This window comes from Bombus pascuorum, chromosome 10 (genome assembly GCF_905332965.1).
Source record: "Bombus pascuorum chromosome 10, iyBomPasc1.1, whole genome shotgun sequence".
NCBI classification, from domain to species: domain Eukaryota; kingdom Metazoa; phylum Arthropoda; class Insecta; order Hymenoptera; family Apidae; genus Bombus; species Bombus pascuorum.
In genome coordinates, this window is record NC_083497.1 from 14,118,218 (window position 1) to 14,132,238 (window position 14,021).

Sequence of the window (14,021 nt, forward strand, 5' to 3'; positions counted from 1 at the left end):
CGGTTGCAGGCTGATTCCGTGGTTTTATATACGACACGGATCCGAATCGGTACATTCTTTCGGCAATATTAAGTTTATCAAGACCCGGAGAAGACAATGACTTTTTATTCGTAAAATGATTTCGTACATGTTTGGTAAACTTGAAACTTTTTTGAAACGGACAAAAATTCAGCTGGTGGATCGTAGTGGATACGGGGCGTGGAGACGAGGATGAATTTCAGGTAGAGCATGGACGAGTTTCGCGAAATTAAATTCTTGAGGGAAGGTTGAAATTTTCGGCTCGAAGGGTTAGAAGCGAAAGTTGGCGTCTCTTGTTCTTAGAATTATTTGGAAATTCGTACGAACAACGTCCGTGAAAAGCGAATCTAGTGCTATGACGCAATACGTCGATACAGTCGAATTTCCCGTATAGTATCTTCCATAAATCAAGTATAGAGTGCTAAACGAACCGTTGCGAACGGCGCCAAAAGTCGAAGATCTCTGCCGACTGATTTCGCTCGTATCTCGTTAAAGTATCTATATTCTCTGTTTCGTGGTGGGTGATCTATCTGACGCATCTGTCGTGCTTTGCACGTCAACGGCGTTTAGCGTGCGTTGAATTTGTTTACTATTTCGTATCGCTATTGGCGTCGTTTTAGGACTTTGATCATAAATTGCATAGTTTATTACCCGAAAGATACATCGGAAAATATATCGTATCAGTGTATCTCGTCGGACATGAATTTTTATGACAGCAGTAATCGCGTATCGTCGTTGAATAATTTGTATTATTTGTATCCGATGTTTACGGAGTTTAGAACGATTACCGATACGAATTGATCGTGACCAGCGACACAGATCGCCTACGAAGAGTTAAGATTCTTAATATCGAGCAGATGTCAGACATTCAATTATCGTTTCCACGTTCTATATTTTGTCATCTGCCTAAGTAAGATATTTAAACGATATTTACTAGAAACAGAATAATCGCATTCACTAGGAAGCGAGCATAGCGCAGAAATTAAAAAAATTTGAGCTTTTGAGACGACTAATTTGGCTGTTGGCAAGGAAGCGATTGGACACATTGATTTATCATGATGCACGAGGACACCGTTCCGAATACGCGTATCTCGGTGAGGTTAAACAAGCAGCCAATGGTAATGGTCCAGACATTTTGGCGCCGACGATACGAACTGTTGTACAAAGTCGTCTACTAACAAACAACCAGCGCGCCAAGTCTGATCCATACAGCACTTCCGGTTTTGCTGACGACCGGCTGGAAGTTGAGATGGCGAGTTTACGTAACCTCGAGCTCCCGCGTCCCTCTTCCCTTTTTACTTTCCTTCTCTTCCCCTTTTTTTCTTTTTATCTCCTCGTTAAATTCTCATTGACCTTTGTTAACTGCAGGGAACATTAAATTTTTACATTGTTTCATACTATAGTCGCTTGTATAACTACGGTGGATTATCTTCTAATCTAAAATCTCTTTAAACTATATCGCAAGTTCCATCTTCTACTTATAAGAAAGAGTATAAATCGTAGTAGTTCCAAATATATATCGCCCAGTTTCTCGAAAAATAGCGTGAAATGTTTCGGAATATGTATAAATGTTATATTCCATATATATCGAAGACAAACGATACCGAGCGTGTTTAATGAAAACGTACTTTTAAAAAGGTTGACACGCGTGCGGCCACCGCGTCACGTTGCCCGATTAACGGTATCTCTAAGCTCGACCATGGTGTATCGACTTGGACGAAGCGGCACTTTCGGGAACAAAATTTTGCATCAGAAGTCGGGGCCATATGGATTTAGGGCGGGCGGTAAGTTGGATCGACAGGCGCATTGTCAGTGCGATTAATCGAACGATAAGTTCGACCGTATACGAAGAGAGTGATTGACGCTACCACGATAAGGCTTGATGGCTCCGAGAGAGGGACAGTCCAATCGAGAAAATAAGAGAGACGCGGAAGGAGTGAACAAAAACCGTGAAAAAGGGATACTCTCAGCGAGGTTCTTAGCTTTGTCCCTGAAGAAAACCACCCCACGTGTTCCCGCTCTACCTTTTTCCTACCTTCCTTCCTCTTATCCACTTGCTCCTACGTTTAACAGAGTAAATCGTATCCACCCTCGTCGTGTTTCACAATTGTTTCGGACCACCTTGCGGCTCCCTTAAACGTGTTTCGATAGCGAAACCTGGTAGTTTCCCCTCGTTTTCTTCGAATCTCTGACGCTGTCGTTCGAAGGAAATTCAGGTTTCTACTTAATTTTAGGTCCGGTAATAGCCCGTGTTTTTGCTTCAATTTTATAAATATTATTTTGATGGAAGATTCGTAGTTTGTAGTAACTCCGAGATGATTGAATCGTGTATCGCGAGAAAGAAATAAAACAGCCTTTACTGCATTATACTGCTTCACGCTTCGATCTTCTCTGCTTCTCTGGAACTAATCCATTTTTGGCCCTGGAAGGGTGAATCATCCCTTGTACCGTGACATTTCGTTGAATTTCGCCTCAACCACTTAATGGATAACAGAACACTCATGGAACAGCAGCATTTCGACAATTTCCTTCTTAAAATTATTGAAATAAAGTTACAATCGATTTTGCTGTTATCGTATACTTTGAGGTATAAAACGCGAGATATCTTGCTACGTTGGCAAAGAGAAATGATAATTCAGTTTAATAATTTAATAATTTAATTTATCAATTTATTACTTACGTGAGTCGGGGAGTTAAGGAAAGAAAGGAGCAAAATGTCGATCGTTGACGAAAGGAAGATCCTGTCCTTGCTTGCGAAGGATGCAAGGTGTTATCATCCCCGTACTGTTTTGCAAGCATTCATGGTCAGCTAGCTGACGTTGGAACGAAAGTGCCGCTGCATAAATTGCCTGTACATCTCAATTCACCCCCCGGGATGGTGACCATTCTCTTACACGTCGTGCTCCCGAGTGACACTCTCCTGCCCCTCGATGGCTGACCTCCCTCCTGCGAACTCGCATTACCATCCCTTTGCACCCCCTCATCTGTTATAGCTCGATCCTCGTCCAACCTTTTGTGCGCTTGCTTGTTTAAATTCGGCCCCAAGAAAATTACCAAAATCGTTATGAAAATTTTCGACTGATCCGGGATCTCAAAGCTCGTCTTCCTTTGACAAGAGGTTAATCGAACGAATTGGCCCTACCCAAAGCGAAAGATTGCACGCTGTTTCTCCCCCTCTCTGGAATATTAGATTCTTTTTGGATTTTACTTACAGGGTTTACATACAGAAACAGTTCACGGAGTTTTCATTAATGAAATAGCTTTGGGTTAGTCACATTTATTTTTCATATCGAAACAATCATCATAATCGAGCTTGTATCGTTCTCCCAAAATTTATATTATTCGTCGTATCAAAAGAGGAGAAGCTGAAACTTTCTTTAATTATCAAAGCCCAAGGAATACTTCCATCGTCCCATAGTCAAGACGAAAAGACGAAGAAAACGGTACCGCAAGATGATTCTTTGATACATTTTTTAAAAAATGTTACTCGACAACTTCGTTTAGATCACCAAAAATCAAGACAAATTTTCATACTAGCTGATCAGCTCGGAATTAAAAAAAAAAAAAAATATGAAGAAGATCGTAGCGAAAGATAGCTAGATATTGTTAACTGAAATTTCAACAGAAACGTTGTTCTTTCTGGCGCGTATGTATGCGTGCGCGACGATGCCCAAGAGGGGTGGCTGGATCGCTGGATGTGACTCAAATTCAGTGGGGGTAGAAGGAAAACTACCACGATCGGTGTCGACCAATCGGCGTGTTGAGTCAACGTCGTTCTATCGGCGCATGTGCATCCTCTCTGGTGGTGTCTTTGGTTTGGGTACCGCGCGCAAGGCCGCAGACCTATCACTTCTTTGGCGACAGCCGTCGGGGTAACATCCTTGTTCTCTTCCTAGTCCTCGTCCTTGCATTACCCCTCAACATCACGAGTACCAAACTTCTCTCTCGGTCTCTTCAGTTTCAATTTCAAATTCGTTTCTCCTATTATCTCCTTGTTTCCTCCGTTCGTTTTCCTTTGCTCTTCTATATTTGTTCGTTTCTCATCCTTTCTTTCCTTCTTTCGTTACGGGAATTTGTTTATCCTCGGTTAAAGGTCCCCGTTGACTCTGTTAAAATTATCCGTCGACGCGTCCTTTGGTTTGTTTTCGTCGCTAGTTTTCCAATTTTCTTCGGGGACGAATTGATTTTCGATTTTGTCACGATTTAAGATAAGTTCTTTCCTTTTCGAGTATTTTTCTAATTTTCTTTCACCGTTCGCAACTCGGGTGTCGATTCAGTGTCTTTGGTTTGGAAATTTGGAGGCTTCTTTCGAGATTTGCCTCTGTCCTGGGTACTTCACATTTTTCGAGGTAACAAATTTTTATTTCTTCTGAACCCTTTTTAACGTTTGATAATTCTGTTACTTCGTGACTTCGATTACTTCAACTGCGCATAGTACGTATTATATTTTTCTCCCAGAGAAATAGAACTTTTCTCAAATGTTTATCTTCTTATTTTCCCGAATCTTGGAAATCATAAATTTCGAAAGAATCGTTTCCTCGTTTTCAAACACAGAGAAATGTAACTTCGCTCGAGGAAGTTTGCCCACGTTTACTCAACGTTTATTTCGAAAATAATTTACGTCGGTATTGCTTGTAATCGGTAATCGTAGGGCTGTCGCGACAGGAAAACATCTCCCGTGCCTTAAAGTGCCGTCCAAATTCGACCTGGTGACAATAAGCTAACGCTTTCATTTCACCTTGTTCTTTTCTTCTTTCTTTTTGTGGAAAAGGCCGTCCACGCTGCTCTCGTGACTTGTACAGATGACTATCTCGACTGGTCAGAGCCTTACCGAAACTGTGATCTTTTTAACCGGTCGAACTCACCGTTCGCAGAGTTTCGATCGAAAAATTTCGTTTCACCTTTCGAGCTTACTTTTACGAATTGGCTTCGTGCCCGTTGTGCGCGAACCAGTTGCCTTAATTCGAGTTTAAGGGTCATTGAAACTTTATCCCTATCCCGACATTCTCCTCCCCTATTCTCCCTCGGATTTTTAACGAAATTTCGACGAAAACCTCGTCCGTCCTCTCCTGTGCCTTTCGAACTTCACGAAACTTCTCTCTCTCTCTCTCTCTCTCTGTTCTTTTTATTGCGAAATTGAAACTAGTGTCAAACACGCGCTCTTACTTACACATACACATCGATACAATCGTCGCAAAGAAGGAGCAAAACGGTGAGAAAGGAAATTTCTGAAGTTTTTTGAACTGCTTTGTGCCGTTTCGTACGAAAATCCAGCGACAAACAGAAGAAACTCTGTAATCCAAATGGAAATCGAGACAAGCGAGTGCATCATGAGTTTCGACCGGTGAGTAAAAATCGCATGCGTGTACACGTGTTGTTATTTTGTAATACGTATCTTATGGTAGTATTGGTAATTTTATTTCGCTTGATCTCTTTTCTGTACGTTGGTTAGTTCTGTTAAATCTAGGATAAATATTGCTTCACCGAACTTTCATTCTGTTTCAAATATGAATTTTCTGTTTCTATGAATATTGGCTTATCGGGCTTGTTAATCGAGTAACAAGCTTTACTCATTAGGAATATTCCGATTGAAAAATTTGAAATCGATTCTTCAAAAGTTTGATAAAGATTTCTACGTTGGAGAAATATCGTGACAGGTATTCGAATGGAAACGTTAGTCAGGAAATTTTTCTGCGTTTGTTCGGTGATATTAAAAAAGTGCGCCAATTTTAGTTAAAAAGATATTTACGCATGCAAAGATTGCATTAAAACGAACAAGACAATTTTAGGAATGTGTTAAAAGTTTTATTACATGTACAATAGTCGCGGAATCGATCAGAAATTCCGCGAAACTTATCTCTGTCTGGAATAATCTTAGCAAAGTTTATTCGCTCGTGATATTATAAAAAAAACCGGGAAGAAAAAAATGATAAGTTCCCTGGACAAGCGAACAAACGAGACTCTTTCATCCGAACAAAGCAATTGATTGCCGTGAAACAATCAAGATAGGAGACTCAATTATCGGGAGGGATGAATCGCAACAGACGATCTCGAAGGTCTCGAAATCAGATAGTATAATGCGAGGGTCAACTTTCCTCCCTTCGTCGAAGTCGTCGAACAGGGAAGGGGTGGTAATGGTCAGAATAGAGGGGTTTCCAAGAGTATATTTTTTAGGCCACAATTAAATCGTTCTTCCGGATAAATCTAAATAGTGGGTTTCCTGTCAACCGAACCCCATGCTTTTGTGACCAATTAGTGGCTTGGCGAATCGCAATTATGCCACGTATTGTGTTTCACGTGGCACCCTAGGGGGTTGAAAAGTATAAGTCGTTGGAATTTGGGGTTCACAGGGTAGTTATTAACCGTGATAACGCATTAACTCGATGATTACTCTATGATCGATCTCCTTGCTATATAAGGTTTAATATTAACGTTGTAATACAAGATTTTTCTAATTTAATGGTACCAAAGTTTCTATCGTTTATGTTAAGGTTATTCGGAGTATGTGGAATTAAAGAAACGCGTGGGTAAATTGTAAGGTATTGTAAGTATATATATTGCGAATATTAAAGTACAAAGTGTAGAATACAATGTAAGCTGGTGCAGATCCTCGTGCTAGCAATGTTACCCTGAGACTAAAAGAACCGTCGAAACCAACGTTGCACGTGTACCGCTTATGGTCTGTCATCGACGCATTCTTTTGTCTATGCGCTATGGATGACCTCGGCGCTTGAGAAACCGAAGACCAGATGTAGAGTTTTCTTAGAAGTGGCGATCACTTCAACAGTTTAATTTTCTAAGTTTCTGTATGTTATTTCGAACGCAACTTAAGTACCAAATTTCATCGCTTAATCGATATTTTTAATAGAGAATAACAAAGATCTCCACAGGAAATTTTATAGAAATATCTATCTCTCTGAACAGTACCGTATTAATGTCAAGGAATATTTCAGTATTTCCCAATATATATATTCGTCGTACTTTGTTCGTTTTCCTTGAAACAAGCTTATCAACGCACCAAATACCTCGGGTTCGACCAAACTAGCCCAGAATCTAGCGTTCTAAAGACTCTAACCGACCGTTTCCATACCGCAGGAACGGCCACTTCCTATCTCTGCTTCTCACGAGTGCCCGACGAAAACAGAGAATTTGTTCCAGCTCGCACGTTGTTCGAATTTTCCACGGCTGGTTTACGGGGGTGTGTTACTGGGGCAATAGTGCGCAGAAGCTCCGAGCATCCCCGGTGTGAATTCACTAGCACCCTCCTGTCGTCTCCTTTCCCCCACCCAGGCCTTATTTACTTCCCCTCGTCCCAACCCCCCTCTCCCATGGCTCGAGGGGTGGTTTCCCAACAATCCTCTCGGTCGCATTCGAGTCCCAGCCGAGACCGCGACGCATTCAGTTCTCGATCGCCGGTCTAACAGCACAACGTGTTAGCTCTGCTCGTGATTCCATCGAACAATTCGGACCACGCGCGTGTCTTTTAATCGGTTCGTTCGGTTTGGCCGGTGGTTCGCGATGACTCGTTCATTCGTCGGTCGATCGTCGACGTTGAAACGTTGTGCCGGGTTTTGTGAACGCTTTTCGCTTCAGATGGATCCTCGACTTTGACGCGACCGAGTGATGAAATAATACGTAGCGCGTTGTTGTCTGCGTTGGAAAGCGAGTCGACGACGCAATGCTTCGAGGGTGTTTACAGCCGCGTGTGATGGGGCAGATGGTGCGACCGATGTTGGGTCTTGCATACAGGGAGGCTTCTGGCTTCTCTATCGCTCGCGTTTATTTAGCTAGCTTCGCATTTATTTCGAGGATGATATTGGAACATTATTTTTGAAATTCAACGTGATATTTTTGTGGGAAAGTTCGTGCCAATATGGACATCTTTCGAACACCAGTTTCGTGAGTGTTGTATAACAATATACATATAGGTTAGTTGAAATTTTCTCAAGCTTTCACTTACTTCTATCTACTTGCTTTTCTTTGCATTTATTTTTAAATTTGATTCAACAAATTTATTTTTGCATTAAATTAATTTTTACATTTTGATAGTTCTCGTACTTTCTTGTACTTTCATACTTATATTACGCCATATATTATCAGGTATACGAAATAACCCGCGATTAGAGTAAATAGATTCGGACATTAAGAGGTTAAATGAGAATCTCGAGTATACGTGAACCCTTTACGAGGCAGCCTAAATATATCGCGTGTAATTTCTATTCATGAAGGAATAAAACACTTTACTTACTAGTTTAGGAATATTTTAAGCACGAAATATCACTATATTATAATAAAATAGTTCAATTACGATACAGGAATTTAAGAGGATCTTACATCATAGATACACTGTTAGGGATTAATGATAATTGTTTCGAGGTACGTCTTTATTATCCGTTGAGTGATTTATTAATGGGAACCTCGATCGAACGATAAGCTTTCTATTTGCAATTCGTAACTGGGACAGGCCATATCTCTTTTTCACTTGAAAATAGGAAAAAGTGACGGCAAAAAATAGTTGAATGGTTTAACGAGCTCTAACTTTCTATAATCGTACTTTTTTCACTAGTCCAGCGGTGCAGCTGCAAAGTGCAATTGCATTCGTCGCTCTAACAGAACCATGCCACTTTTTGCATAAATCGATTGCCTTTATCATCCGATGTTTCAAATTCTTCTTCCCAACTTTTCTTTTCTTTTTAAAAGAAAGACATAAAAAGTGGCACATCGATTATCAGATCTTTTTACAAACGAAATATTTTATTATTTCTTTTAAAAGCACGTTAATCCAATAAAATACATGATATTATTAGAATACGTCGAAGATAGAGGAATTAGAAAGACCGAAGTCGATGGATGGTACGATACCAAATGTGTTCAACCACTGTTTGTTGCATCGTTCATTGTTCGTCATACTTGTATACGAAGACGGATAGTCATAGTTCGTGCGTTATGTGCTGGTATACCTTCATGCTGGTCACATGGTATGAAACGTATTCAATCTTGCGGAAGAACATTGTCAAAAAGGATAGATAACGAAAGTTCCTTAGTTGCAACATCTCGTAAAGCATTTAGCTTTTTGCACTTTTTCTAGATTACATAATTACATTTCTTAATTACATCTATACAACATCAAGTTATTTTGAAATACGTATGTATGCCCTTTGTAACGAAAGTGTTAAGGCGTCGATTATATTTTAGATCTTGTTTTACTATTTTACTTCCTTTTTTGCTATGTTCGAAGCCTATCCCGGTTACACTTACTTACTCCCACTTGAATGCATAGATGAAATTTAAGAGATGAATATGTGATACTTGATAGAATCCAAGGTGGATTAAAATTTGGGTACGTAATTATATAGAAGAGATATTGATGATCTTCAGATATGTCGTTAAGGTCAACATTCTTCAAGGTATCGAAGATATTCGTAAAAATACCTTCTTTTGCTATTCTTTATCTTGGTGTAGATTAGGTTGGATTAGGTTTATCTACGGATGATATTATAGGTATGTTGATGTTGCGATGGGTTCGTACGTCTCATCTTTCGATTTGGAACCACAGGGAGATAAGAAAGGAACTCGGCTTAGCTATGCGAGAGCTACGAATATACATACGCATACGTATAATATCATCATGTCCGTACATAAAGGTAATCCGAAGCTAACTCACATTAAGATAAAAAGTAGCAAAAGTATGAATATCTGGGAAACTAAAGCCGAGTCGCGGTTATACGTATAGAAGAAAAGTTGTTTAAAATCATGCTCTCGATAATATATTTGAAAATCATTGGAATGGGCGAGCAGCACCCTCTTCTATATAATTACCCCAAATGTAAGTTATCACGTATTTTTATCATCAAACGTAGTCTACTGTTTGATTAGAATCGACCGAGTAGATTTGCTTACTAATTACGCAAACATATTCTATAAACGTTTCCGGCACGATATCGAAACAATCTCAGCGAATCGGTTCTCCATTGGAAGAAACGCGCGTTGTAATTTAACACAGATCGAGACTTGTAAAGAGTTCCCCGTTTTTCGATCGTCCGCTTTATTCAAGTCGATCGTTGATCGAGACTTCGTTAGGAAGATGACAACGATAAATACGCGAGTGACGTACACGAATCGAACGATTATATTTAACAGGCGGTTGTCATCGCGAGACGCGTGGAATTGAATCGAATATTACAAAGATTCACCCGATAGAGATCGAATTGCTCTTTTAGCCCCCCTTTCTCTCTTTTTTTCCTTTTCCATCGTTTTAGCGAACGTGCCAGAATTTCCAGGTGGTTTTTCACGATAGTGTGTGTGAAAGAGAGGGAGAGAGGGGGAGAGATAAAGAGGACACAGCGGAGAATAGACGTAAATCCGTGCTGCAGCTTCGTAGGGATAGTTAATTATCTTTACACGAGGAGCCTGCACCGGAAACGAAGACAGTCAACGTCCACGTCAGCCAACATTCCACGATCCTGGGTATCAGAGGAGTAGCCCAATTTCCAATTAGATACCTTGGATGCTGTGTAGTTGCTACTGCTGCGCCATTCGCGAAATTCAGTCGCACCGATCGTCGAGGTAGATAACCGGGATTCTTGATCATCCGTGACACATGGATGCCTCGTGGCTGGGAACCTTCACGTGCTTTGGTTGGCAAGGGAAACAAGCTTTGGAAAGAACGCCGACAGACTCGTTGTTATATAAATCTACGTTATACACAAAAATTTATTCGTAATAACTAATAATTATTTACTCTACCTGACTGACTCCTTAATAGCATTTCTAACTGTAACATTGCGAAGCGTTAGTCTTGGAAGGGTTAATGGGTAAAATTGGCTACATATAGAATCGAATTTAAGCGAAAGGGTTGAACTTCCCTTTGAGGGAGCGAAAGGACAATGAAGTTGAATATTCGCTGTTAACGTAACGAAGTTAAATTGATACGTAATGCGGCGATTAAAGTATATGCCACGTTGCATTTCAATTGCTGCAAACTGAAAGTAACTTTCGCTTTGATCTCGTTCATTTATACGAATACATCTGTAAATAACTAAAAAATGTTAATCTTTACTAAATACCGGAATGTGCTTTCTTTGAGCGTCAGTCAAACGTGTAATTTATTACTGTGTGTTACTTGCAAACATCATCTAACCATTTTTTAAATATTAAGCAAGATTTGGACAACGATTATTTGAAAATCGGGAAATAACTGGAATCATTCGTATTCGGAATGATTTAATTATTTATATTTTCGCGAGTTTATTTTAATTCATCTTTCTTTCTGTTAGTATTTTTAACGATAGTAAGTACCTGCCGCTTTGCCTAAAGTTAGGTTTCCATTCGACGTTAGAAAGAGGAAATGAAAAAAATGAAAGTAAGAGGTCGATGAGAATTTTAGCCGACGAAAGAGTTGGGGAGAGAAAGAAGTTGGTCCAACCGTTTCAAAGACGTCTGAAAGTTTCTAAAAAAAAAAAGAAACAGTAGGGCGTCGGTTTTCCCCGGGGTGTAAGTTAATAAGTCATTCGAACAGCTCGTAACAGAGTTGGTAGTTACGGTCGAGGTCGTTCTTTACCAACTCCTGACGGGACGTACAAAGGAAAACTATGCCATTGGACATTGTTGCGGAATCAATATTTGCCCAGATGAAATTGTCTCGATATTGCGCTGATGGATTATTTGTAGAAGTACAACGCCGTTATTAACAAAATACAGCAAGAAATAAAATAAACTTTAAAAGTGCATGGGTATGTGAATTTCGAGTTACAGACACATAATTGAAATATAGAAATCTCCCCTACGTTCGGTCAAAATCGCTGCAGAAACGTTGCAAACGCGTCGAGAAGCTTCCGAAACAATTTCGAAGTTGAACAAGAATCTTGCATAAATTGATTCGATGTCAGTGTGCCGTTGGTCGCGTCACGAAACGTTGCGACGAGCTGGTTCGTGACGAAGGGCGCCGAGGACGCGATAAAAGGGGATGGTGTGAACCACGTGGCTCGATAGGCGACACGAGGGTGGCACTGGGTGGGATAGCTTTGGAAAAAGACGAAGCTCACGAAGTGACGATGGAGTTAAAAAAGCTGACGATGCTTGGTTGCGACGCTCGAAGATGGGCGAAAATAGAGCGTTGCAAGTAGAACGCGGTGTCGATCGAAAGTAAATGGCCGTAAGTGGTTGCGCAATCTCGATGGTTTTTGATCGAGGAGAAAAGCGAAACAATCTTCCTTGTTTCTTCCGTGAACTTCCGCGGGTGGCGGAACTGCACTTTCCGTTACTCGGTTTTGCGCTTCGTGTCGCGACATCGTTCCTCGTTCCTTGGTTTCGCATCGATATCGTGCTTTTCACGTGTTTGGAGGTCCGCTTTGATACACGCCTAATAGATTCAGAGCTTTTCACTGTGAAAATTATTCCACGAATTTTGGTAGAGGGTTTACTCGATTTTTCCCATGTTCGGCTGATCGAACTTTAATATTATTAAATTCATCGATGGTGGATGCAGGAAATAAATTGTACGAAATAAATTGTCGCGTTTTTGTATCGATAGAGATAGAAATTAACGAAATTTCGCAGATTATGCACATCGTTATGTCAGCTATGAGAATCAAAGGCTTATACATCGCTGTAGTACCCCCCATGGATCCCAGCCAATACCGCGTACAGGCGAGGCGAGTGAGTTCGGCTAAGAGCACTTCGCTCAAGTTCCCCGTGCTAGTTAGTGCTAAACAGAGGGAGAACATTGACTCTATATTAGTTTTTGATCCATCCGAAATTAGTAGCAATTCCCATTTAATCGTGCCGATCGATATATACTTATCAATTTTATTCGATCTTATCGCTCTATTCTACTCGCAAACGATTTGTGTAATTTCGCATTTATCGAACAAATCCGTTTACGTTCTAAACTCGTCGATACAAAAATACACCACGAAAACGATCGAAAAATTACACGGAAATCCGAATTTACCGTCGTCCACGTTCATCGATTAACTAACTGGTCATCGTTCCGAAATATATGTATCCTTTAGTCGCTTCGAATAAAGTCAATGAACAAAAGTCGAGCTTAAACAAGCGAAGTTAAGCGTAAGATTATTTTTCATGCTCGTTGTATCAACAGCGGGGTACCACGTGATTGGCACGTATGCCAGGATCCATTAGGAGCACCGAACCCCTGATTACCGAATCTTGTAGAGCGTGCATAATCGTGTCTTCGTTACCTCGTAGCAATCGACGGACCCTCAATTAGTTGCCGTCAGGCGTCATCACCGTGGAAAGACACTGACGTCTAAATTTAGAGACTGCGATCGATCCACTTTCGGTTAACACGCCGATCGTATTGCTTCCTATTTATTTTCTCCTTGTTTTCCCTTCCCTCTTGATCGTTGTCAGCCTCGTCGATACCCATTGCCACCCATATCGAGCTTATGAGCGTTCTGCGTTAACGGACTCGTTTCCTGATTCGGAAGCCAGTCGTTGCTCCGATTGACTTACAATTTCATCGGAGTTTCATTATTATCATTGCACGTAGCATCGGAATCTTTGCTAATTCCTGATAAATCGCTAGTGTTTCTGTTCACTTACTGACAAAAATTCTACTGACCTACTCCTTAAACGACGAAACGACGCGTTTCAGCCTACGAGGAATTTTTTGCGAGCTGGCTGTAAAATATTCATTCGTAAGGTGGTTTGGGTAGAACCGTGACCGTTTCACACGGTCTACTTAAAAGTCTCGAAGCTCGCTTGGTAGAATTTTTGGGTTATATACCAACGCTAAAAGTGTGCAACACAATATGCAGAAAGTTTGGAAGCTTCAAAAGTATATATTCGCGTGATATATGTATGTATTACTGTGTTACAGATTTTTAGAGCGTGCAAGATTCCTTTTTGTATCTAATGTACAAAGAAATTCAGACATACGTAAAATAACATGCGTAATAGCGTTTGATACGAAGGTCGAAACGTTCAAAGAACGATTCGAACGACGTCGGAGCGCATCGCAGTTGCATAGTCGCACTCGT

General features: G+C 40.6%; 1 protein-coding gene across 9 annotated transcripts in view; it reads left to right on the forward strand.

The window, feature by feature from the left end:
- The window catches only part of LOC132911051 (talin-1), a 49,280-nt gene that overhangs the window by 12,954 nt on the left and 22,305 nt on the right, over positions 1 to 14,021 (forward strand). Inside the window, exon 1 of one of the 9 annotated variants that reach the window (XM_060967376.1) lies at positions 5,130 to 5,362. The exons of 7 other annotated variants lie outside the window; for them this stretch is intronic. The gene's annotated coding sequence lies outside the window, so the exon portion shown is untranslated. Of the gene's footprint in view, positions 1 to 5,129; positions 5,363 to 7,413; positions 7,947 to 14,021 lie in introns of those variants that run through there. One more of the 9 variants, XM_060967377.1, reaches the window with a different exon arrangement.